General features: G+C 45.3%; 1 long non-coding RNA gene and 1 pseudogene across 1 annotated transcript; both read right to left on the bottom strand.

Annotated features, from left to right (window-relative positions):
- Positions 1–675: 675 nt before the first annotated feature.
- LOC115186286 (uncharacterized) lies at positions 676–3,007 on the bottom strand. Its single transcript, XR_003875670.1, has 3 exons — positions 2,696–3,007; positions 1,157–1,321; positions 676–881 (listed from the first exon to the last, which is right to left on the bottom strand). It is a non-coding gene; the product is annotated as an uncharacterized LOC115186286 (long non-coding RNA).
- A 7,521-nt stretch (positions 3,008–10,528) lies between these two features.
- LOC115186283 (myelin-associated glycoprotein-like) lies at positions 10,529–25,599 on the bottom strand (annotated as a pseudogene).
- Positions 25,600–26,111: the final 512 nt, after the last annotated feature.

Below are 26,111 nucleotides of genomic sequence, written 5' to 3' on the forward strand. Positions count from 1 at the left end.
CACCGACCATCGCTGGTGACTCCGGACCGCCGCTGGGGACCCCGGACCGCAGACCATCTCAGGGTACTCCGGCCTGGGGGACGTCGCTGGAGGCTCCGGACCGGGGGATGACGCTGGAGGTTCTGGGCCGTGGGCCATCTCAGGTGGTTCCGGGCTGTGGGCCATCTCAGGAGGTTCCGGGCCGTAGGCCGTCTCAGGAGGTTCCGGACTGTAGGCCGTCTCAGGAGGTTCCGGACTGGGAAGTGTTGCCGGAAGCTCCGGACTGGGAAGTGTTGCCGGAAGCTCCGGACTGGGAAGTGTCGCTGGAAGCTCCGGACTGGGAATTGTCGCCGGAAGCTACGGACTGGGAACTGTCGCCGGAAGCTCTGGACTGGGAACTGTCGCCGGCAGCTCTGGGAATTCGCACTGGAGGCCTGATGCGTGGGGCTGGCACAGGTGGCGCCAGACTGCTAACACACAACTCAGGGCGAGTGTGGGGAGCAGGAACAGGACACGCCGGACTTGGCAGGCGGACTGGAGGCCTGATGTGTGGGGCTGGCACAGGTGGCGCCAGACTGGTAACACGCACCTCAGGGTGAGTGCGGGGAGCAGGAACAGGACACACCGGACTGGGCAGGCGCACTGGAGGCCTGATGCGTGGGACTGGCCCAGATGGCGCCAGACTGGAAACACGCACCTCAGGGCAAGTGCGGGGAGCAGGAACAGGACACACCGGGCTGTGGAGACGCACTGGAGATACTGTGCGCAACACTGCATAGCATGGTGCCTGTCTGGTCACGCGTTCCTTAAAGCGAGTACGTGGAGGAGACACAGGACGTACCAGACTGGGTAGGCGCACTGAAGGCCAGATGCATGAAACAGGTGCAAAACCCCGTCACGCCCTGTCAAATAAACATTTATCGTCAAGGTTTATATGAATGCCTTCTTCACAATTGCTCATAAATATATTTAACTGCATTCATAAATATGTATTCCTATGCTATTTAAAGCCTTATGAAGCAATGTGTTGTAATTCCATAAATGAATAATATTACCATTATATTACATAGCCATAATCAAGTTAACAGTCCTTCAATGTAACGAGACAAAAATATTTAATGGTTCAATAGCTTGTCTGTTGATCCATGCAGAGAATAAGACTGAATCAGCACATTACCTCTCTGTGTGCTCTCTCTTCCTGTTGACTGTGAGCCCTGTGTGAGTCTCTGATGGGTGTGAACTGTCACTTCATGTCCCCTGTCTGTTACTCCACCCTCTAACCTGGTGCTGCATCCAGGACGTCCCTCTGTACTGCATACCACCCAGCCATACTGTACTGTAGCTAGACCATAATCAACCCAAACACATCAACCAACCCATCAAACCCCACCAATCCACACCTATCAACCAATCTTGATTAACATTGCAATCCTCTTGCCTTGTATATTCAGATGAAGCTTTATTTCACTATAAGAAAGTTTCTATAAGATTTCTATAAGAAAATGTGTACATATTTCAAGATTGGCTGTTTGTGTCACAACATCCACAGAAGGTGGCGCCTCTCCTCGGTCGAGCGGCGCTCGGCGGTCGTCGTCGCCGGCCTACTAGCTGCCACCGATCTGTGTTTCAGTGTCTGTTAGTTATGTCTGTTTTTTGATTGCACCTGTTTTGTGTTTGCCATTAGTGGGGGGGTATTTAGTCTGTCTGTGTTTAGCCAGGATTCGTGCGGGATTGTTCTTTGTCACGTGTGGTGTTACTTTATTGTATAGGCATTAGGGTTGCCGGGCTGCGCCCCGTCTGCCTTTTGAGCGGAGCTTCGTTTAGTCATTTTTGACTGTTATGCTCTTAGCCATATATGGATCTTGCCCTTGGATTATTAAATTAAGTTTGTTCCAACGGACCTCAGTCTCCTGCGCTTGACTCACTCCTTAAACGGTTCATTCCGCTCGTGACAGTTTGAAACGTGCATGTGAATTATATGGAGAATGCCTTGCATTGGATAGAGATAAGCTGGCAATAGTCTCACTGTTTTTGATGCCCTCTGTGGTCTGAGAAATGAAGCCCTGTACCCAATATGAAAGATCTGCTGCAAAAAGGGTACTGCCATATTCTATAGTAACTGACATAGTAACTATAGTAAGTATAGTGTGCTAAATGCACTTATTATGGGCGACAGGTAGCTTAGCAGTTAAGAGTGTTGGGCCAGTAACCGGAAGTTTACTGGTTTGAATCTAAGGGGCCAGCAAAGGGTAAGAATATGATGGGTAGGGTTAAATGCAGAAGGCACATTTCGGTTGAATGCGTTCAGCTGTGCAACTGACTAGGTAATCCCTTTATTATCAACATTAGAGGCTACTGGGTTGTATTCAATATATTTTGTGATGGTTTTATACCACAATCTTTCACGTAAAAAGACATATCAGACCAACTTTGGAAGAGTGATGATTCCTCTTTCACCGTTACATTATGTTGACCTAATAACAAGAAGACATGGTAATAATGCAACTGATCACAGCCTGAAATGGAAGAAATTGGTGACAACAATGCCTGATACTTTATCAATAATATGTAAACTGTCAGATGAATTTCAGTGTCAATTTGTGTAGATGTAATGGAAGTGCATGAAGTCATAAATAGTTTAGTTCCCCTTCACACTTTGAGGCTGTGATATTTGCTATATTATTTAGGTCGGGCGTTACTTCCCTGAAATACTTACATTTAAACTCTACACCATGTTGTCAGGCTTGGGCGTAGTGGGTGAGGAATCAAGCGCAGGAAGCAGCGATACAGGGTAGTGGCTTTTAATGAGCACAACGGCGAAACACAAGCCACCCCAACAGCGATCCAGAGCGCACACAAAACAATGTGCCCCAAACACAGGGGACAGAAAACAGTCGGCGCAAAACCACGCACTAGAGCATGAACACAATCAGCGTGAACACAAGCCAAAAAACATAGCAACACAATCACGTACAAACACATACATCCTACGCTAACCTAAATAACCCCCCCTTTCTAATGACTAACCCAAAACAGGTGCGTGCCTACCTAGACCTACCAAACGAAAGTGAAACAAAAAGGGATCGATGGCAGCTAGTAGGTCGGCGACGACGACCACCGAGCCCCGCCCGGCCGAGGAGGGGCGCCACCATCCGTCACTGTCGTGACACATGTTCCTTGAAATATACAGTGCCTTCGGAAAGTATTCAGACCCCTTAGCTTTTTTCCACATTTTGTTACGTTACAGCCTTATAATAAAAAGGTTTAAATAAATAAAAATCTCATACATCTGCACACAATACCCCACAATGACAAAGGCAAAAAAAAATGTTTTATCAATGTTTGCAAATGTATTAAAACAGAAAACAGAAAACAGAAATACCTTATTTCAATAAGTATTCAGACCCTTTGCTATGAGACTCGAAATTGAGCTCAGGTGTATCCTGTTTCCATTGATCATCCTTGAGATGTTTTTCCAACTTGATTGGAGTGTGGTAAATTCAATTGATTGGACATGATTTGGAAAGGCACACACCTGTCTATGTAAGGTCCCACAGTTGATGGCGCATGTCAGAGCAAAAACTAAGCCATGATGTCGAAGGAATTGATGGTAGAGCTCCGAGACAGGATTGTTTCAAGGCACAGATCTGGGGAAGGGTACCAAAAGATGTATGCAGCATTGAAGGTCCCAAAGAACACAGTGGCCTACATCAGTCTTAATTGGAAGAAGTTTGGAAACACCATGACTACCTAGAGCTGGCCACCCGGTCAAACTGAGCAACCTCGGGAGGAAGGGCAAGATTCTCTAGTCTGATCAAATCAAGATTTAACGTCTGAAAGCATGGTGGTAAGCGCATCATGCTGTGGTGATGTTTTTTTAGCGGCAGGGACTGTGAGAATAGTGAGGATCGAGGGAAAAATGAACGGATCAAACTACAGAGAGATCCTTGATGAAAACCTACTTCAGAGCGCTCAGGGACGTCAGACTGGGGGGAAGGTTCACCTTCCACAGTACAATGACACTGAGCACACAGCCAAGAGAACGCACGAGTGGCTTCGGGATAAGTCTCTGAATATCCCTGAGTGACCCAGCCAGAGCCCTGACTTGAACCTCATCTAACATCTCTGGAGAGACCCTAAAATAGCTGTGCAGCGATGCTCCCCATCCAACCTGACAGAGCTTGTGAGGCTCTGCAGAGAAGAATGGGAGAAACTCCCCATTTACAGATGTGTCATCCTTGTAGCTTCATACCCAAGAAGACTCTAGGCTGTCATCGCTGTAAAAGGTGCTAATCAGATGGCGCCGGAGGGGATGGCTGCCGTTTTATGGGCTCTTAACCTGTTGGGGATAGGGGGCAGTATTTGCACGGCCGGATAAAAAACGTACCCTATTTAATCTGGTTACTACTCCTGCCCAGTAACTAGAATATGCATATAATTGTTTGATTTGGATAGAAAACACCCTAAAGTTTCTAAAACTGTTTTGAATGGTGTCTGTGAGTATAACAGAACTCATTTGGCAGGCCAAAACCTGAGAAGATTCCAAACAGGAAGCGCTCTCTCTTAACCAACCATGCTTTTATGTTTGTTTTTCGCATTGTTTGTAACTTATTTTGTACATAATGTTGCTGCTACCATCTCTTATGGCCGAAAAGAGCTTCTGGACATCAGAACAATGATTACTCACATTGAACTGGACAAATCATTTTTCTTTAATGAGTCGGACGAGATGGATTTACTCCAGACAAGGCCCTCATCCCGTCATTCGCAGGAGAAAGAGACGGAGATATCGCAGATGGAGGTCAGGGTGCCTTGTAAGGTGCCGGCGATAAGTGGCTAATCTGCCTTTACCATCGGTACTATTGGCCAACGTACAATTATTGGATAATAAAGTGGATAAACTACAAGCACATGAATAACATACAGCTGGCGGGTTATACACTGTATCGGCAGGAAAGAACAGCAGCCTCTGGTAAGACACGGGGTGTGGGTCTATGTATATTTGTAAACAACAGCTGGTGCACGATATCTAAGGAAGTTTCAAGGCTTTACCTCGCCTGAGACCACCTTTACGCTGTAGACACACAGAGACGCGAACAAAGCTCTCCCTCGCCCTCCATTTGGCAAATCTGACAGTAATTCTTTCTTCCTGATTCCTGCTTACAAGTAAAAACTAAAGCAGGAAGCACCAGTGACTCGGTCAATAAAAAAGTGGTTAGATAAAGCAGATGCTAAGCTACAGGACTGTTTTGCTAGCACAGACTGGAATATGTTCCGGGATTCTTCCGATGGCATTGAGGTGTACCCCACATCAGTCACTTGCTTCATCAATAAGTGCATAGATGACATCGTCCCACAGGACTAAGATCGAATCGTACTACAACCGGCTCCAACGCTCGTCAGATGTGGCAGGACTTGCAAACTATTACAGACTACAAAGGGAAGCACAGCCGCGAGCTGCCCAGTGACACAAGCCTACCAGATGAGCTAAATAACTTCTATGCTCGCTTCAAGGCAGTAACACTGAAACATGCATGAGAGCTGTTCCGGACGACTGTGTGATCATGCTCTCCCTAGCCGATGTGAGTAGGACCTTAAAACAGGTCAACATTAACAAGGCTGCAGGGCCAGACGGATTACCAGGTTGTGTTGTCCGAGCATGCGCTGACCAACTGGCAAGTGTCTTCACTGACATTTTCAACCTCTCCTTGTCTGTGTCTGTAATACCAACATGTTTCAAGCAGACCACCATAGTCCCTGTGCCCTTGAACACTAAGGTAACCTGCCTAAATGACTACCGACCCGTAGCACTCACGTCTGTAGCCATGAAGTGCTGTGAAAGGCTGGTCATGGCTCACATCAACACCATTATCCCAGAAACCCTAGACCCACTCTAATTTGCATACCGCCCCAACAGATCCACAGATGATGCAATCTCTATTGCACTCCACACTGCCCTTTCACACATAGACAAAAGGAACACCTATGTCAGAACGCTATTCATTGACTACATCTCAGCGTTCAACACCATAGTTCCCTCAAAGCTCATCACTAAGCTAAGGACCCTGGGACTAAACACCTCCCTCTGCATCTGGATCCTGGACTTCCTGATGGGCTGCCTCCAGGTGGTAAGGGTAGGTAACAACACATCCGCCATGCTGATCCTCAACACGGGGGCCCCTCAGGGGTGCGTGTTCAGTCCCCTCCTGTACTCCATGTTCACTCATATCTGCATGTCCAGGGACAACTCCAACACCATCATTAAGTTTGGCTGATGACACAACAGTGGCAGGCCTCATCACAGACAATGATGTGACAGCCTATAGGGAGGAGGTCAGAGACCTGGCCATGTGGTGCCAGGACAACAACCTCTCCTCAATGTTATCAAGACAAAGGAGATGATTATGGACTACAGGAAAAGGAGGTCCGAGCACACAGCCCTTATTATCGACGGAGGGCATTAGTGGCAGCAGGTTTAAATCTTCAAGTTCCTTGGTGTCCACATTACCAACAAACACATGGTCCAAGCACACCAAGTCAGTCGTGAAGAGGGGCACGACAAAACCTATTTCCCCTCAGAGACTGAAAAGATTTGGCATGGGTCCTCAGATCCTCAAAAAGTTATACAGCTGCACCATCAAGAGCATCTTAACTGGTTGCATCACTGCCTGGTAGGGCCACTGCTTGGCCTCCGACTGCAAGGCACTACGAGGGTAGTGCGAACGGCCAAGTACATCATTGGGGCAAAGCATCCTGCCATCCAGGACCTCTATACCAGGCAGTATCAGAGGAAGGCCCTAAAATTGACAACCTAGTCATAGACTGTTCTCTCTGCTACCGCACGGCAAGCGGTACCGGAGTGCCAAGTCTAGGTCCAAGAGGCTTTTAAAAAGCTACTACTCTCTGCTTATAATCTATGCATAGTCACTTTAATAACTCTACCTACATGTACATATTACCTCGACTAACCAGTGCCCCCGCACATTGACTCTGTACTTGTACCCCCTGCATAACCTCGCTATTGTTATTTTACTGCTGCTCTTTAATTAGTTGTTACATTATTTCTTATTTTTGTAGGTATTTTTCTTAAAATGCGCTTTTGGTTAAGGGCTTTGTAAGCATTTCACTGTAAGGTTGCATGTGGACAACTGACGATTGATTTGATTTTAACAAAGTACTGAGTAAAGGGTCTGAATGTACATTAAATATTGTTTTCTTATTTTTATACATTTCCCAAATTTCTAAAAACCTGTTTTTGTTTTGTCAGTATGGGGTATAGTGTGTAGACTGATAAAAAATATTATTTTATACATTTTAGAATAAGGCTGTAATGTACAAAATGTGGAAAAGTCAAGGGGTCTGAATACTTCCGAATGCACTGTATAGGTTGTTTATACTCAGTTTATGCAGAGTTTAATAAACTCTAGTTTTATAAAACCACCTCTTTATAAAACACATTGTTTCATGATTCGGACTAGGCCCCTTAGTTCCAGTGAAGGGAAATCTTGAGGCTACAGCATACGATGACATTCTAGACGATTCTGTGCTTCCATCTTTGTGGCAACAGTTTGTGGAAGGCCCTTTCCTGTTTCAGCAGGACAATGCCCCCGTGCACAAAGCGAGGTCCATACAGAAATTATTTTGTGAGATCGGTGTGGAAGAACTTTACTGGCCAGCACAGAGCCCTGACCTCAACCCCATCGAACACCTTTGGGATGAATTGGAACGCCGACTGTGAAACAGGCCGAATTGCCCAACATCAGTGCCCGTGGCTGAATGGAAGCTACCCCCGCAGCAATGTGCCAACATCTAGTAAAAGCCTTCCCAGAAGTGGAGGTTGTTGTGGGAGTCTGTTACAGCAGAAAAAGGGGGACCAACTCATTATTAATGCCCATAATTTTGGAATGAGACGTTCGATGAGCAGGTGTCCACTTACTTTTGGTCATGTAGTGTATGTCAGTTACCACATTTCCATCCACAATGTTATGCTGGTAAAGTCAACCTCTTTTTCAGAATAATGTCTCAGGATTTATGCACCAAAAAAAATCTATTATACCGAATTGTGTAGTATTTTATGTAAAAGCACAAGTTACAAGTTTTTATCTTCAACTATGTTGCAAATATTATCAATGAAATGGTTTAAAATAAAGCTTTGTGAATGTAGCAACTGCAAACAATGAGGGTTGGTGTGGGGGGAATAACTGTTACATACTGTATCATAAAGTAATACTAATGCATGGGATATAGAATGTATTCAGGGTGTATTTTCCATACTGTTTGGGTACGACAGAACAGATAAACCTATATAGATAACAAACTGAACTAGTCACATTCTCTGTATACTTTATTTATTTGTTTGTTTGGAACCAAAGAAAGATGGCTTTGCTTGAGGTGGGACAGACTTGTAAAATAAAGAGAATGATCAAACGTCATCATAGAGCTCTTATTGTCATTAAGTAATAAACAGTGCTAATTTGCAGAAGGATTGCAGAATCTGATCGGAATTATTGTGTCAAAGATATAAAAAAAATCATCACAATAATAATAATGAATACCACAAAGTAAAGAAAGTACAAATCTGCTTTACAACACACTATGTGACAAAACAAATTAGATAAGACATGAACAACGCTTCTCCATATTTGTTCCCAGGTTCAGAAAGAAATAAAACCCCCCATGAGGCGTTCAAGAGAACTGACGACAGTAGGAGTGTTACTAACCGGATGTCCATATTGGCATGTCTCAATGTTGGGTAACACATCTTGAACGCTCTGCCATTAGGTCTAGTGACTTAACCATGTCAGAACAATTACATAAAATAGTTTATTAAACAGTCATGACAGCTGACATAAGCTTGACACTGTCATGGCACAAATATTTGCTTCAGTCAGCTTATTGGCTTAGCATACCGCTAGCCAACTAATTTACATAAATACCAATTGTCTGTCATGACAGTGTAAGGGTTGTCAGTATTTTGACATCAGTTTTCATGACCGAAAATGACATGTGTTATGTTATGACAGCGTTATGTCACCCTTATGACAGAGAAGTCAATTAAAGTGTTACCGAACATGTATCCGACTTGCCTGTGTAACCATTGTTGTAGTGAGCATGTACATACCGTAGTGTATTTACACATATGGCTGACAGCATAATAGTCATGCAGGGTATTTATTTACATAATGTATACTGGTATCCTTTACCCATCCATATGCAGCGTATTAATATTGTATTAACAGTCATTGTTATCTAGTGTTGCCATTAGTGAGCTTACATTACATTACATGAGTTGATAAATTATATTTGAATAGCACAACCAACTGGTATAACAACTTCATTGTTGTGCCACTCAATGTCTCAACTGATACAACCCTATAGGATTAGGCATCGATTTCACACTCCACAACCTTTGAAGACATTTTGTGGAAGCGGTCTCAGGTAAAGTGATCTTTTGAAACAGCCACAGTGATCAGTGTTCGCTGATCTTTCAGCACTGTTTACACAAACACAGTCTCAACGAGATACATTTTGGCCTGCTGTGCGAGTGTTACAGTGGAGTCATGTATGCCAGATTGATCCAAAAATGTATTTCTAACCTATTGGTTCCCATTTAAGGATAGTTAACACTTCCCCTTAGCAAAACAGAGAAATCGTCCCAAAAATACTAGTAATTAAATCATTGGCAACGGCATTAATAGAACATTCTGTGTTACCCCAGCATATTTCCTCAAGAGCAAAACACAATGCAATCAGTGCTTATAATGCATAAAAACAACAAAAAAAAAATCAGGCCACTTCTTGCACAACAGAACCTTGTGTTCGAGGCTCGACAAACCTCTAAGAGTATCCATCTTCTCCTTCATATAAAATCTAAGAAAAGTCATTTCTCATCAAAAGCCACTAAATCACAGTACACATCACTATTGAACTATATGTGGGAACAGAATATGTGAGATGAAGATGACTGGCTTCAATTGGATGTGTAGTCAGGCCTGACGGTTTGTTGAACACTGGTCAGTGTTGACAACCACTGGATCAGGAAGAGGAGAAGAGATCCCTCATTTCCTCCAGATCCAGGGTCACAAAAGAGGTATTTAAAAAAGTACAAAACACACACCTTTCCCTGACACTTCGACTGCAGCGGACACAGTGGAGAAGAACTATAACGGACCGATCTAGAACAGGAGCAGGTACAAGGTAGCCTGGTATCCAAACTGAATGTGCTGCGTTACAGGAAATAGTGGTGAGCGCAGCGTTCAATCTGTTTAACCAGGCTAGCTATGAGTATGATATAGGGTGACATGCAGAAGGGGAGCCCCAGAAAATGTGTTACCGTTTCCCAAGCATGACAGCAGTGCCAACAATTAATGGTGTAGAGATGGAAATAGCAACATTGAATCTAGATGATACAGTACAGTATCAAACCCATTGCACCTGTTGTGAGGGAATTGTTTGACTATGAACAGTAGAGTAAGAGCTGGGAGACCGACAGCTGCCGATAAGAGCTTTTTACATTGTCCAATGGCCTGTGTTCCGACCCTGAAAGTAGCTACCGGCAGTCCTGGGTGGCGAGATGTGACTGGGGCTCCCCCTGGAGGCCGGGGGGTTGACTAACGGAGACGTCATTTGAGATGAGCCAGGGACGGGGGGAGATCAAATCAAATTGGTATTAGACACATGCGCCGAATACAACATGTGTTGACCTTGCAGTGAAATGCTTACTTACGATCCCCTAACTAACAATGCAGTTTAAATAAATATGGATGACGGCACCAACTACCCTGAGATCAATTCCAATTATTCGCGATTCTTCCCTGCCGTCATCCCCCCTCCCTGAGGACCCCCCATCCTTGGAGCGCCCCCCTGAAACTCCAGGGCAGGGCACTTCAGCTCTTGCCTCTCCAGGTCTGCCAAAGAGCACACAGGTTGATAATCCCCATCTTCTCCTTGAAGGTATGGAAAGAGAGAAGGCCCATTCAGAATCACAGGCTATAACAGCACAGGGCCACCAATGCCATTGACACCTCAGAACATTCAGAGTATAAAGGAATAACATCACAGACATTGAGAGAGGAGAAAGGGAGGGTTAGTAGTTATTGGTGAGCAGAGGCGTAAAACAAGGAGATTGAGGCGGTTTAGCATATCCTGTTAGTATCGAGGCAGCCGTGCAAGAGTAGTCGTGGAAATCAAAGGCAATAAAGCACATGGAAGACAGACGACTGTGGGCCAGATCTGGTTGTTTGGTGACACATGTGGCTCAGTTCTGGCACCACAATGTGTCATATGGCCCAGATCTGGTTCGAATGTTAGAGATGCGAACTGGGGGGAGGGTTGGCACTTTGCTTATGGGCCATCTCTGGCTTGAGTTGTGTGGCCCTAACAACTTCCCATAGTTATTGGGCTACTTTTGGTCTGAATGTGGGCCACATCCACCTTGCCAGGCAAGCTCTGGACATTTCATGCTATAGATCACTTCAGTATCATAACACCAAGTGGTTAACTGGGCAAAATGGTACATCGTTATATTGTAGATTAGGGCCGAATTTGGGGCCATCGTATAATTCTGCTGTCTGGGATGTGTGAGGGATGCTGTCTACCACTGAGACTTGTTGGGATTGGGGCTGGGTTGTTTAGGAACCTTACCGTGCTCTCCTCTAGAATGGAGTTAGAGCTTCTGGGCTCAAAGTTTGTCTTAAGCTGTGCAAGAGTAAGGGAAGAGAAAGAGACAGAAGGCAGAGAAGCGATGAAGCAGAAAACAGTGGTCTGGAAAGGCTATGTGGCAGCTAATCCAGTGGTACTGGGACTCTCAAGCTAGGCCAGTAGTTGGCTGAGGAAATTTACATTTTCTCTAACATAAGAGGTTATATAGGTTAATCTCCACGGAACATCCCTTAATCTACATCAAAATAGGTACATGAATTGAACGGGTGTTACAAATCCCTTTTGGCCCTGCAGTCTAGGGGGGGATGGATACGAGACCCATAACAAATCATTATAGTGACAAGTAACAGTGAGAACAAAAAACCACAGACAACTGAAATCTACCGTCAAACACTACAGGTTTATTTTTAAACACACGGTAATGGGGGTGTGAGAAAAGGGCTGAGCTGGACCCAAGCAAAGAAACAATAATCCAAAACACCCCTAAGCTAGCCTACTTCAACAACAGCTAGCTAACTAAACAAAAATACAGTGGGTGGTCCACCCAGTTCTAACTAGAGTACTTAGACAAAGTATTCCTACGGGTAATGTAGGCCCATGGGCGTCTTGTCTTGGTATCCCTTTTCTCACCAAACATACAAACAGTCAACACTTTAACAAAAACAATACTCAGGTGGGATGGACAAAGTGACATGTAGTTGCAAAAACAAAAGAGAGAGAGAGAGAGAGAGACTTGACTTTTTGTCTTTCTTTATTGAACCATTCTCATTTCATTTAAACTCACCACCCACCTCCCCCTTAAAAATAAAACCAAAAATACATCCTGTGATGCATACATGTACCATACTCGCCTTTCCAGCAACCACATGATACAAACCAACATCACAATACTCAAAACAATACCCACTCCTACAACCGTATATCCAAAACATCTTCCCCAGCTATACAGACAGCCCCCCCAACACACCATATCTCCTGAAACATCTCCACACTTTTTATCATTTTAGAGAACTCAAACTCAACCCTAAGGCGCGCAGAGACCATCCCATTAAACAATAGTAAAGGGTCTGTTATCCCCCCACCTTTGACCCTGTTCCTCCTTGTTAGCCAAATAGACAACTTCGCCTGAGCAAACAGAAAATTCAACAAAACACATTTGGCCTTCTCCTTATTTGAATAGCTGTATCCCATTATGAACACCCCAACAGTAAAGACCACCCCCAACCTCTCACACAGACATTCCAACAGAGACATTAATGGCATCAACCTGGTGCACACAGAAAACCATGGTGCACTGTTTCTTTCATTTTACAGAAAGGACACTCCTGCCCAACTCCCGGTTGAACCCGTGCCAGCCAGCTGTTAGTGGCCAGGGCTCCATGTAGAACGCTCCACTGGAGGTCCCCTGACCTCTTTGGTGCTGGGGATTTGTAGAGCCCCCTCCATCTAAAACCCACCATACTCTCCTCCCCACATACCCCCTGCCACTGATGTGCCTTTACTCCTGTTAGGTTCCGAATGTTCCTAACCTTAACGCATAGGGTTGTAGAGGGCTTTTACCTCCCACCCCTTCAAACTCGCCCAGGCTTGGAGTGTTAAAATCTAACAAGTCCTCCAGACCCCCTTGCCAGTCTCCAGTCTCTGCCGTCACCTGCAGTGGCGGAAAACTTGGTGGCCCCTCTCTCCTTGGCTGCTCAAACATCCCTCTTATACCGGCTCAGACAGTGCCTCCTGGACCTCCTCCAGGAATCTCTCCAGCAGCCTAAGAGATATTATCCCGGTTTGCTGTGCCAAGACTTCCGGGTTTTCCACCCCTTCTCTCCCAGCAGTCTCAAGTCACCCAGCCTTTTTACACCCCCTGCCATCAGTTGTCCTCTGCAGGGTGGCCGACTGGACCGATCTCAAAAGGATGGCTGGGTTTGGAAGATGGCTCCTCCCACAACCCACACCACAGCCCAGGCTCCACACCCCCCTTCTCGTGTGGGCCTTAGCAGCTGCCAGGCCCTCAGCCACCCCAGAGTAAAAAGTCTGAGAGACCTGCTGTACTCAGCCTCTCCAGCTTCATGAGGAACAGCTGCCGATCCAAACCTAATCCGCCAGCTCTCCTCAGCAGCGCGCATGCTGGTTCCCTCCAGCCAACATCAGTATGGTACAGCAGTCTCTGCACCGCCTTTAGCCGGAACGCAGCCATCCTGCTCTCCAGTTCCACCAGGCCCTGTCCTCCTTCATGGACGGTCATATACAACACTGCTGCCCTCAGCCAGTGATGGCCCGACCAGAAGAAGTCCACCAGCTTGCGTTTGCAGGTCTGCGAGCAGACCGGCGGGGGGGGGGGGGGGGGGGTTGAGGACAGCCAGTTTATGCCACAGGGAAGATGCCACCAGTGTTGTTAATTTATCAGCACCCTCCCTCTATATGACACTTGGGACAGGAGCCACCTCCACCTGGCCAGTCTTGACACCACTGCCTGTGACAGTCCCTCCCAGTTCTTCCTGACCCACCTCTCCGAGCCCAGGTACACCCCCCAACACTTTAAGCCCTTCACAACCCCACTGCAAACCCCCTGGAAGCAGAGGAGGAGCCCTATCCCCCCATTGCCCCGCATAACAGAGCTTGCTCTTGCCCCATTTACATTAGCTGAAGAAGCTCCCTCGTACACCTTCAGACTGGTCTCCAGTGCCTGCATATCTTGGCCATTCCCTGACCATCACAGAACATCTCTGCATATGCTGACACTGCTATTCCTGTCAACACATCCATGCCTGTCCAGCACACTCCCTGCAGTTCCTGCGTAGCAGTCCTAAAAAGGCTCAATGGCTAGTGTGTATAACTGCCCAGATTAGAGGGCATCCTTGTCTAATGCCCCGTCTCACCCGACTGGCCTACTGAGCCCCCCTCTCACCTGACCATGCATGACGCCCCAGCATACAACAGCTTCACACAGGTCAAAAAAACTCCTCCCAACCCAACATCACATTAAACAGATACTCATGGTCCACTCTATCAAAGCCTTCTCTTGATCCAAAGAGACCAGTCCGAAGTTCACATTAGACCCTCTCGACAAGTCCAACATGTCCCTAATTAAGAACAAGTTGTCCGTGATTGTGTACCGGGACGCTCAATATGTTTGGGTCCTTATGTACTATCGAGTCCAAGTGGGACTTCAGTCTGTTAGCGAGGACCTTGGCAAATACCTTGTAGTCAGCACATAGCATAGCAATGCCACAGGCCTCCAGTTCTTAAGTTCACACAAGTCCCTTTTTTTGGGAAGGAGCGTCAGAGCCGCCCGACGGCAGCTCATCGGCAACACGCAAAAGAAGTCCAGTCCAATTATTCCCCAGAATGTTTTATAACACTCCCCTGGGAGTCCATCTACCCCCGGTGCACGACCGTCGGACATCTGGGTTACGGCCTCTGCCAGTTCATGGGACAACAGAGGAACGTCCAAATCCTCCCTCTGTGCCAGAGAGAGTTTAGGGAGTCCTGTGAACAAGACCTGAGCACACACAGGATCACACTCTTCTGCCCTATACAATTCAGTATAAAACTCCACAGTCCGCTCCCGCATCTCACCCACCACAGAGGTCACCTGCCCATCAGACAGCCGTAGACCAATGCATACCCTTGGCTTCACTGCTCTGTCTTTCCAAACCAAAGAAGAGGAGTTGGGAGCATCCATCTCCTTGAGCATGGAGAATCTAGCTCTTACAAGTGCTCCCTTTGCTTTAACCTGGAAAAAAACTGCCCAGGTCCCTGCGTAATTCAGCTAAATTAGCCTGGAGGCCTACATTGCCTTGCCCCACCATCTGTACCTCCATCTCACTAATACACCGATCTAGTTCCCCCAAAACTCTCCTAGCCTCTGAGGATGAGAGAGCTGTGTACTGTTGACAGAAAAAGCCGAATTTGGACTTTCCCCACATCCCACCATTGGCTCAGAGACTCATAATCCTCTATTCGCTGCCTCCACCTTTCCCAGAAGGTCTGGAAACCTGCGCAAAAAGTGGCATCTTGTAAGAGCTTTACATTGAATTTCCAATAGGATGCCTGCCGGGGCCCTGGTGAAATAGACAGCCGAGCCATGGTTATATGATGATCGGAAAACCCCACCGGGAGAATGGTAGCGCCCAACAGCCTATTGCTCCGATTCCTAGACATATAAAACCGATCAAGTCGGGCTGCACTCACCCTAGCCCCAAAAACCTTCACCCATGTATACTGTCTTGTGTTCGGATGTTTAGTTCTCCAAACATCCACTAGGTCAAACTGATTAATAATATCCCTTAACACTCCCACTGACACTGAATGAGGCTCTTCCCCATTTCTGTCTTTTGTAAAATCTATTGTGCAGTTCCAGTCCCCTCCAACCACCAGTGTCTCCTCAGGCGCTACCTGTGAGAGTTCCTGTCTAAGACTCCCAATAGAACCCCTCTTTCTCTCCCTGTGTTAGGCGCATACACATTTATAAAGACAAACCCCATATTGTTAATTTCTGCTTTAACAACAAGGAGCCTACCCCTACACACCTCCTTTGAGGAGCAAATTTTACAGACAGACCCGGTGCAAAAAGGACTGCCACTCCTGCACTAAGATTTGTCCCATGGCTCAACACACTTGCCCCTTTCCACCAGAGCCCCCAATCAACTTCATTCAACACATCACTATGTGTCTCCTGCAAAAACAACACCTGTACTTTTTTTTGTTTTACATATTCACCCAACACACTCCTCTTTCCCGCATCTCTGGCGCCATTTATATTGAGCGAGCCTACCCGAAGAGTCCTCCATAAGAAGTGGGAGAAAAGCCAGCAGAGGAAAGAGACCAATAGCAAAGCTCAAAAACCCCAGTGTCAGAAAGAAAATATACATCTAAACAGTGTCCGAAGGTAGACCCTTACGCACTGTTGTGACCCACTTCCTCACCTAACCGTTTTCCTGGGTGAGAGGACACCATGCCCCTCATTTCTCACAGCATGTTGTACTGATCGTACAAACTTTCTTGAATCAGGCGAAAAAGCCTCAAGATTGACTTTTTTCCCTTGGTCTCATTCAGGAACCTGTCAGTTCCCTCACCGTGTACTTAGACCCCTCTGCTTGACTGGCTTTCAGCTCCGGGCCCATTGAAGAGGAGTCTGAAAAGAATAACTCCTCATCCTCTTCCTCAGACTCACTTTCCTCCTCATCTCTATCTCCCATCCTGACCACCTGCCCTTCCTCTCTGGTCAGGGCATCTCCCACAGCAACAGGTAAAGTTTCCATTGTGGCCTTTAACCACACCCTTTTTCCTTTTTCCGCTTGGCACCCTCCTCCTCCCCCCTAGTCTCTTACACTTCCCCACTGTACTCTCCTCATCCACTGTCATAACCTGACTAGACCTAGCATCCTCTACACCACCCTCCATATCATAGCTAAGCCCAGCCTACACTACCCCACCATCTCTAGCCTGACTAGACCCAGCCTCCACTACCCCACCATCTCTAGCCTGACTAGGCCCAGCCTCCACTACCCCACCATCACTAGCCTGACTAGGCCCAGCCTCCGCTACACCACCATCTCTAGTCTGACTAGAACCCAGCCTCCACTACCCCACCATCTCTAGCCTGACTAGGCCCAGCCTCTGCTACACCACCATCTCTAGTCTGACTAGACCCAGCCTCCGCTACACCACCATCTCTAGTCTGACTAGACCCAGCCTCCTCTACCCTACCATCTCTTGCCTTACTAGACCCCGCCTCAGCTACCCCACCATTCCTGGTATGACCTAGGCCCAGCCTCTGCTGTCTGCATCTCATTACCCCCTGCACTTTGATCTCGATTTCCCCCACCAGCGCTTGTACCCTCACTTTGTCTACGGCCTTTATGTGGGCATGCAAAGCTCTTATGCCCCAAATCCCCACACTCAAAACACCGTAGACTGTCTGTGCTGGCAAACCCTGCATAGAGCCCCTCCCCATGCCTCACTTTAAAATGCACATTTAGCTGTTGCTCATTGTTGTTCAGAAACATAACACATTGCCTCCGGAACGAAACAACGTGCTTAACAGCAGCTGCCTGAAAACCTGCCGACAGTACACGAAACCCTGCTAGCAAACTTACCAAAACGACTCAGCTCTTTCCTGATCTGATCGTCCGTAATAAACGGAGGTAAATTTGCAACGACTACTCTTGCGAAGGGGTAGAAAGAGGTAAAACTGGCACCAACACATCCCTTACAAATATTCCGCTAGCAATTAGCCTACCAACCAAATTTTCTCTTTCATGAACACAACCACAGCTTTGTTCATTCTAGAAGCAGAATGTATAAATTCAGCTCCTACCTGTTCGCCGACCGCGAGCAGAACCTCCTCCACCTTAACTCCATTCTCAGGAACACACCTGAATCCATGCCGTATAGACAGCGTCTCCTCCGCGCTAGGCTGAGAAGCCATCGCGCATACCACACCTTGCAAACCCCAGAAAACTTACTCTGTCCTCTGTCCACCCTAACTCTGAAAAAAAAACTGTGGATACCGCTAAAACAAATATTGCATTAACCGTACACCATAGAAAATAAAATGTAAGGAAAAGATCAAGACAAGAGTCTAGAAAGTTAGTTAGGACAGAGTCCTCATCACCAAACACTCAAACTCCCAAAATTCCCAGCATGCGCGCGCGCACACAGAGAGAGAAATAGAGAGAAAGAGAGAGAAAGAGAGGAAAAGAGAGAAAGAGAGAGAGGAGAGAAAGAGAGAGAGAGAGAGAGAGAGAGAGAGAGAGAGAGAGAGAGAGAGAGAGAGATAATGAACACAAAGATTGATCTGGAGAGAAAACAACTGACTGGGTTTTTAAACCAAGGGAAAGGGATGTGATTGGGTGAGGGAAGAGGAGCAGGTGTCTTCTGTTGGGGACTGATTGATGACTGATTGGGGAGTGATGATTGTCACCTGTGAGGGGGAGAAGGAGAGAAAAGAATACAAATACAAGATACACCTACGTGTATCCGTAACAACGGGTATAGTATCAGCAACGGGTAAATTATTATTATCATGTTCATCATCATCATCATGTCTCACCACTTTCTTTCTCAGACATTGTTGTCCTTCTTGACTGTGCTGTAGTACAACGCTGGGTTCTCCAGTTTAGAGACGTAGTACACCGCTGGGTTCCCAGTTTACGAGACCAGGTACCGCCCCAGGGTTGCCATTTTCTACGTGGGGTGGAGTTACAAGATCAGACTCCGGTCTCATGGCCAATACCTCAGGGCGACACTCCAAGCCTGGGCATCCATTTTAAACAAGTGCCTGTTTCCCAACGTAGTTAATAATCTACATTTTATGGTTGATGGTTGACGTTCATGGTTATTGTTTCAAGGGTTTAGTTGTGGTTGAGCTGGCACATTGTCTTGGAGCGACTTTCGTAAAAGCTTTCGTCGAAAATTTTCCAATCAAATTTATTTATAAAGCCCTTTTTACACCAGCCGATGTCACAATTGCTATACAGAAACCCAGCCTAAAAACCCCAAACAGCAAGCAATGCAGATGTAGAAGCACGGTGGCTAGGAAAACTCCCTAGAAAGGCGGAAACCTAAGGAGAAACCTAGAGAGGAACCAGGCTCTGAGGGGTGGCCAGTCCTCTTCTGGCTGTGCCGGGTTGAGATTATAACAGTACATGGCCAAGATGTTCAAACGTTCATTGATGACCAGCAGGGTCAAATAATAGTAATAATCACAGTGTTTGTAGAGGTTGCAACAGGTCAGCACCTCAGGAGTAAATGTCAGTTGGCTTTTCATAGCCGAGCATTCAGAGTTAGAGACAGCAGGTCCGGTAGAGAGAGAAAGTTGAAAACAGCAGGTCCGGGACAAGGTATCACGTCCTGGTGAACAGGTCAGGGTTCCATAGCCGCAGGCAGAACAGTTGAAACTGGAGCTGCAGCACAGCCAGGTGGACTGGGAACAACAAGGAGTCAACAGGCCAAGTAGTCCTGAGGCATGGTCTAATAAACTATTGCAGCATAATACTGTGATATATTGCTATAATTCTGAAGCATCTTAGTTAAGTTATTTTTAGCATAGCAGGCTAAGGATACAAAGCAGTATCAAAGCAGGGAAAAGAACCTGCAAACTTTCGGCTACGGTTAGACTGGCTTGCTAACCCAATCCACCAGGCAGCCATTTTGGATCTCCATCTCAGAGGATTTCAGAAAATGGGACTAGGGATGGCAAATTAATTGAACTCGCTCTGGCGTTAGCATAACTTATGATTATCACGTTGTCCATCGTTCAATCATTTCCGCTAATGAATACACAGGTGTTTTAGAATGGATGGCTGGCTGAAGGGTTTCCTTATCGTCAATTCAAACAGGAAATTACTACCTGTAACTCGCATTGACCCCTGTCACAGTTAGTGAAGGGTTGATACTCACTTCTTGTTGTTATGGCCCACATATCTCACTGCTGCGATGATGAAGGCGATGACAGCCACTCCAACGATGGTGCCAACGATCCCTGCCATCATGTACTTCTCTAACATCGGACAAGCACATCATATTGAGACAGTGTAGGAACAGAAAATACAATTTAGCTAGGTACTATAACGTATTTACATTCAAGATAATGCCATTGCCATATCAAGCCAATGGGGTAGCCAGTTGGTGCTGTTACTTATACAGTCAACCTAGATATCATATAAAGGTACTACACTTCTGATTTCAGTTCTATCTCTCATGTATGCTTGGCTATACAATGTTTTGCATTTTAATTGTATGCGTTGTTTCTGTGTTTTAAACGATAAAACCTGAACTTGTGTACTCACTCTCCTGCTGTAACTCCAGATAAAAGCTCTCCGACCCGTACATGTTGCTGACGCTGCAGTGCCCAGGTTGCTCACCCTTCTCCCGTAGTTTTATCATGCCCATGGACATGTGGCCATCCATGTGCATGTAGTAGTTGTAGAGGCCGTCTGTGTCGTTGATGTTCTTGTCGGGGAGGTAGAACTCAATGATGGGCTCAGGGTTACCCGTAGCCAAGAAAACACACTGGACTCCTTCCCTCACCACTGTGCACATGGACTCTTCCAGAATGAGAGTTGCATCTGAAGAGAGGTATGACTGATATGTAGAGTTGGGATGGTGTAATGTGGTACAATACTATTCGATTTTTACCTTGTCAGCTCGGGGATTTGATCTAGCAACCTTTCGGTTACTTGCCAAACACTTTAACCACTAGGCTACCTTCCACCCCAGAGCTGCTGGCTCGTCCATCTTTGTTCTCTGCCAGGCAGCAGTACTGTCTGTCTCCCATTGTGCATGGGCTTGGTGGTGAAGGTGAGCGTGCTTGACAGTGCGGCTGTGTTGCTCTCTTCCACGTAGTCTAAGGTATAGTGGGGTTCAGGCATGTAATCTGTGTACATCCATTGGATCTCTAGGCTATTCTCTGGACAGTTGTCTGGAGGATGCTGTAGCATGCCAACGTCATCAGCAACTATCTCCGCAGGGATGTCAATGTGGGCTGGTGTGGGGGACAGAGTGAATGAGTTAAAATAAACCAGTTCACAACATTTACCTATTCTCATTAAATTGAAAATAATTATAATCACAGCTAGGGCAATCCTAGGCTGGTCCCATATCTATTTGTGCTTGCCAACTCCTACTGTCATTGTTATGCCATGTCAACACAAACAGTGGCCACAGTAGTTGGCAAGACAGCACAAACAGATATGATACCAGGCGAGGGCAATCCAGACCATAAAAAACACTGTTAAAAAAAGCCTCTCGGGGTCTCAGCAGGCTTACCCAGCCCTTGAGCTCAGAGAAGTCTGGGTAGGTGTAGATGTTGGCACCGTCCAGGTCGGCACGGAAGTAGTACCTCAGGGAGTGCTCTGTACCTATATTACTGATGAGCAGGGTGCAGTTCCTTTGGTGCAGGTCCCCAATGAGCTTGGTACGCCCTTTGTAACTTTCACGCGCAATGTCTTGAACACCACAGGTGGGAAGAGCTGGGGGTAAGGCTTGCCAAAGTACCAGATGTCGTGGATGCCGCGGTGTGGCCGCATACATGAACGTGAAGTAGATGACCACGCAGGAGTTGGTCATGGCCGAGACGTCCCTTGGGACCCAAACATTCCACTGGCCACTGACATCTGAGAGAGGGAATGAGGGAGATTGGAAATTGGAATATTGAGAGCGAAACTGTATATCAATGAACAATCTACAATACATATACAGTTTCAAATGGAATCACTGAGAAAAGATGAGCAGAGAGAACAAAGAGAGAGAGAACAGAGGATGATATCATGAGGATCTCCCTGGGTGAGATGGTAAGAGCAGAGCCCCTATGTGGAGGAAGCATATGTCTCACTCTCACCACTCGCAACACTTTAAGTGAGAGGGACAAGGTTGATCCAAGATGGACGCCAGCCATCCCTCAGCACTGGAACATTAGTCTGATTCCCTGCTGCCATGTGTGACAGTTGGAACCTGTGTTTACTCTGTACCCTTTTGTTTTAGTGTTGTTTGCTGTAAGTTTGACACACTCCGTTATTTCGATTAAGACATTAACGAGCGAGCTAAGCCCGACGTACTGAATATAACTATGTGTTCAGCACTTTTGAAATGTACAGCGACATAATTCAGAACATGGGCTGTTCTTACAGTATTCTCCCTGTACACCAAGTCAGAACTGTAGGATAAATAAAGGGGGCAAAGAAGCAGACATGAAAGCTCTTACAATATTCGAAAATGACTTTTCTCTAAAACAGGCTACAGGCTACATGTGCACCACCAAGTCAGAACAGTAGGCTAAGTTATGAGGGGGAAAGGGACCGAATTATTAGTGTGAGGCACATGGGCTACTAACAGCTTACTACACAACATACACTTAGTATTACTTTCTTGGATACAGTATAGATATCTCCCTGGCATTTTACATTTACATTACATTTAAGTCATTTAGCAGACGCTCTTATACAGAGTGACTTACAAATTGGTGCATTCACCTTATGATATCCTGTGGAACAACCACTTTACAATTATTTATGCAGCAGCATACAATATATTTTTGGACTCACCTTGTTGTGCTGTGCTCACTTGAACAGGAAGGTGGCACGGTGGTCCTTCTTGTTGGAAAATGTTGTCATCAAACTTTGTCAAGTCTGGCATTCTCTGGATTTATGGGGCTTTTCAAGACAACTGGGAACTCTGAAAAAACAAAGTCGAATCATGATGTCAGTGATCTTCAAGTCGGAGTGCTAGAAAGAGGCCCGAGTTCCCGACTTGGAATTTCAAGTTGGATGACCGTTCAAAATGTATTTTCCCAGTCAGAGTTTTTTCAGAGTACCCAGTTGTCTTGAACTCACTGAAGTCTGAGATTTCCCAGTTCCGTGTTTCCAGTTGTTTTGAATGCGGCAGAAGTCATGCTGGATTGACAGCATGGCCAATGTATTCAACCTATTCTGGCCCATGGTTTTGCATGTGAATGTTTATCCTTTTAAGCTTGGAAAAAAAGATCCTCAAACCCACACTTGGACCACACACCCTCTCCACTGAATAGCAGGCTAGTGTTTGCTTTGCAAGTTAGCCACTGATTCCTTCCAAACCACTCACTGTTGAATTTGCCATTTCCAACTTGTTGTGTAACTCTTATGTCCAATGGTCGATGAGTACCGAAATGTTTTATGTATAATTTCTCTTCATATGACAAGGATTGAAAAGGATTTGCAAGTAGATTGTCAACTAGATTCATGATGATGACTGCTTGTCTGGCTTGCTAGCTAAGATTTTGAAAGTATGATGTCGACATGATGTGTCCAATCAATGCTGATTTGACATTTTATCTGTAGACCTTGAACCTTCTTGGATGGGCACTTCTAATGTAAATCTATGGCAGCACCCAAGGGGCTTGAATTTTCCAGCTCTACCCATAGATTTTGCGGTGCCGTAGTGTCCCCATGTGTGACCGAACACTGAGCCAATTGTGGCACAACTAGAGAACATTACCAAACCCTACGCTCCATATTTTCTGCTGGCTGCCCCACCACCAGAGAAAGGACTGAGCTAGGCTGAAACACCTGCATTTTGGAGATGCCTTACTCAAGAAAGCAAAAAAGATACCATGTTTATTAACTTAATTATCTTTTTTTTTACAATGTTTGCGTACTGATAGGTGACACGTATTAATGCCAAAATAACATCCAAAACAGGCAACATCATAAAATGTCTATATATAGGTTTTTGCTAAACATGTAAGGCTCTGCCACACCTGCCCTGAAAGACGGGTCACCACTTGATAGAAGACTCTTGAGCCCAAAGGCCGATTGTAGCACAGGCAGAGCCATTGAGGACTTAAACTATTTTGAAGTAGTCAACTGGGTGGGACTTCCTATGGGTTAAAAACGTCTTCAGGATTGGTGGGTCCTCTGCGGGACAGTTGAGCTAACATAGGCTAATGCGATTAGCATGAGGTTGTAAGTAACAAGAACATTTCCCAGGACATAGACATATCTGATATTGGCAGAAAGCTTAAATTCTTGTTAATCTAACTGCACTGTCCAATTTACAGTAGCTATTACAGTGAAATATACCATGCTATTGCTTGAGGAGAGTGCACAGTTTTGAACATGAAAAGTTGTTAATAAACAAATTAGGTACATTTGGACTGTCTTGATACAACATTTTGAACATAAATGCAATGGTTCATTGGATCAGACTAAAACTTTGCGCATACACTGCTGCCATCTAGTGGCCAATATCTAAATTGCACCCGGGCTGGAATAATACATTATGACCTTTCTCTTGCATTTCAAAGATGATGGTACAAAAACAAACAAAAAAACGGTTGTTTTTTTACTTTGTATTATCTTTTACCAGATCTAATGTGTATATTCTCCTACATACCTTTCATATTTCCACAAACCTCAAAGTGTTTCCTTTCAAATGGTACCAAGAAAATGCATATCCTTGCTTCAGCTTTATACCTGTCCAGATAACACACTCTAGGTGGCAGTATGCACCATTTCAGTTTGTTTGCCCACTCAGAAGTTGGAAGAAGAAAATTCACTACTTCAAAATGGAGATGGCCTCAGATACAATGTCGAACTGAATCTATGTGTCGAATGGATACGTGTTCCAAAGTCAACATAGAATAAATGGTAAATGAACTGAAATAGTTCTATAAAAAATATATTAATTTTGGAGAATAAAAAATATTCAGATTAACATTTATACCAGGGATGCCAATTGGTGGAGGCCCCCCTTTTGTAGGGCCACGGATCAATTTCCAAAAAAAATATATATAATATATTTTGGGGGAGGGAGGGGAACTCAGTCAGGGTCTCAGCTTACTGTTGAGAGTTAGAATAGTATAATACACAAGGTGTAATTTCGAAATTGGTTTTGCATCAGCAGTTTCTCTCTTGTTATGTCAGTCACTGATAGTTACTCAATTAGCCCATGTCAGCAAAAAAAAAGATTGGTAAGTTAGTCTAGGGCCAGCTATCTAAACTTGTAGTTATCATGGTTGAGTTATCGACCGAGGGGGCCCCATTGATTTTGCTAGTCACTCTCACTCAGATATCATATTAAAAGCTGCAAACATTTCTCTCCACCCTATGGCAAAATATGTATAATTGCAGGAGGCTAACTATAAAACTGCACATTTTTCTCTCCGCCCCATGGGAAAATGTGTGGATTTGAAGCAAACTTGCTTTAAAACTGCAACCTTTTCTTTACACCCCATTGCAAAATTTGTAGAATTGCAGTAAATTAACTCTAAAACCTCATTGTTTCTCTCCACCCTCAAGAGGGGAGACGTAAAATGTTGTGCTCGCAAGGTGGTGGAAACAACATTTAACTTAGGGCCTCCAAAAGGATACGGCCGGCTCTGACTTCATGTGTGGGTATGGATGTGGGTATGCAGACCTCTGAGCCACTGAGGCCCCCTGTGATGATTTTTTTCTTGTGGCCTCCACCCCCATCAAAGTTGCCCATTCCTGATTTATTCAATTGGTAGCCTATAATTACTGTTGAATGAAAAATGGTAAGTTGGAAAATATACTATTTACATTCTTTTAACAGATTTCAGAGAACAAACAAATTAATATACAAAAAAAGATTGAGGTAGTGCCTCAATGTAAAACAATACTGCAATAATGCCACTTATGAATAGAAAAATATTCTCATAAACGGGTTAGCTGACAATGTCATGAAAACGATATGCACGCTTCAATGGGGCAGAAGACTGTGTGTTGTCGTGATTCTGGATGGCCAGATATCTAGCAACAATGACACAATGCTGCCATGTGGGGAATTGTAGGTGGATTGTTTCATCAAGTTGTATGTTGTTCTTGAAATGTCTTTTTGAGTGTGTTATTTGCTAATATGGCACAAAAAAATGCTACATAGCTAACCAACAACTAACAATGTATTTGAGAAACAACGTGCTCATTGTACAAATGTATTTATATTTTCAAACATTGGAGACTAAATATAGTTTACATGTT

The sequence above is a fragment of the Salmo trutta genome, unplaced genomic scaffold, assembly GCF_901001165.1.
Source record: "Salmo trutta unplaced genomic scaffold, fSalTru1.1, whole genome shotgun sequence".
Taxonomy (NCBI): domain Eukaryota; kingdom Metazoa; phylum Chordata; class Actinopteri; order Salmoniformes; family Salmonidae; genus Salmo; species Salmo trutta.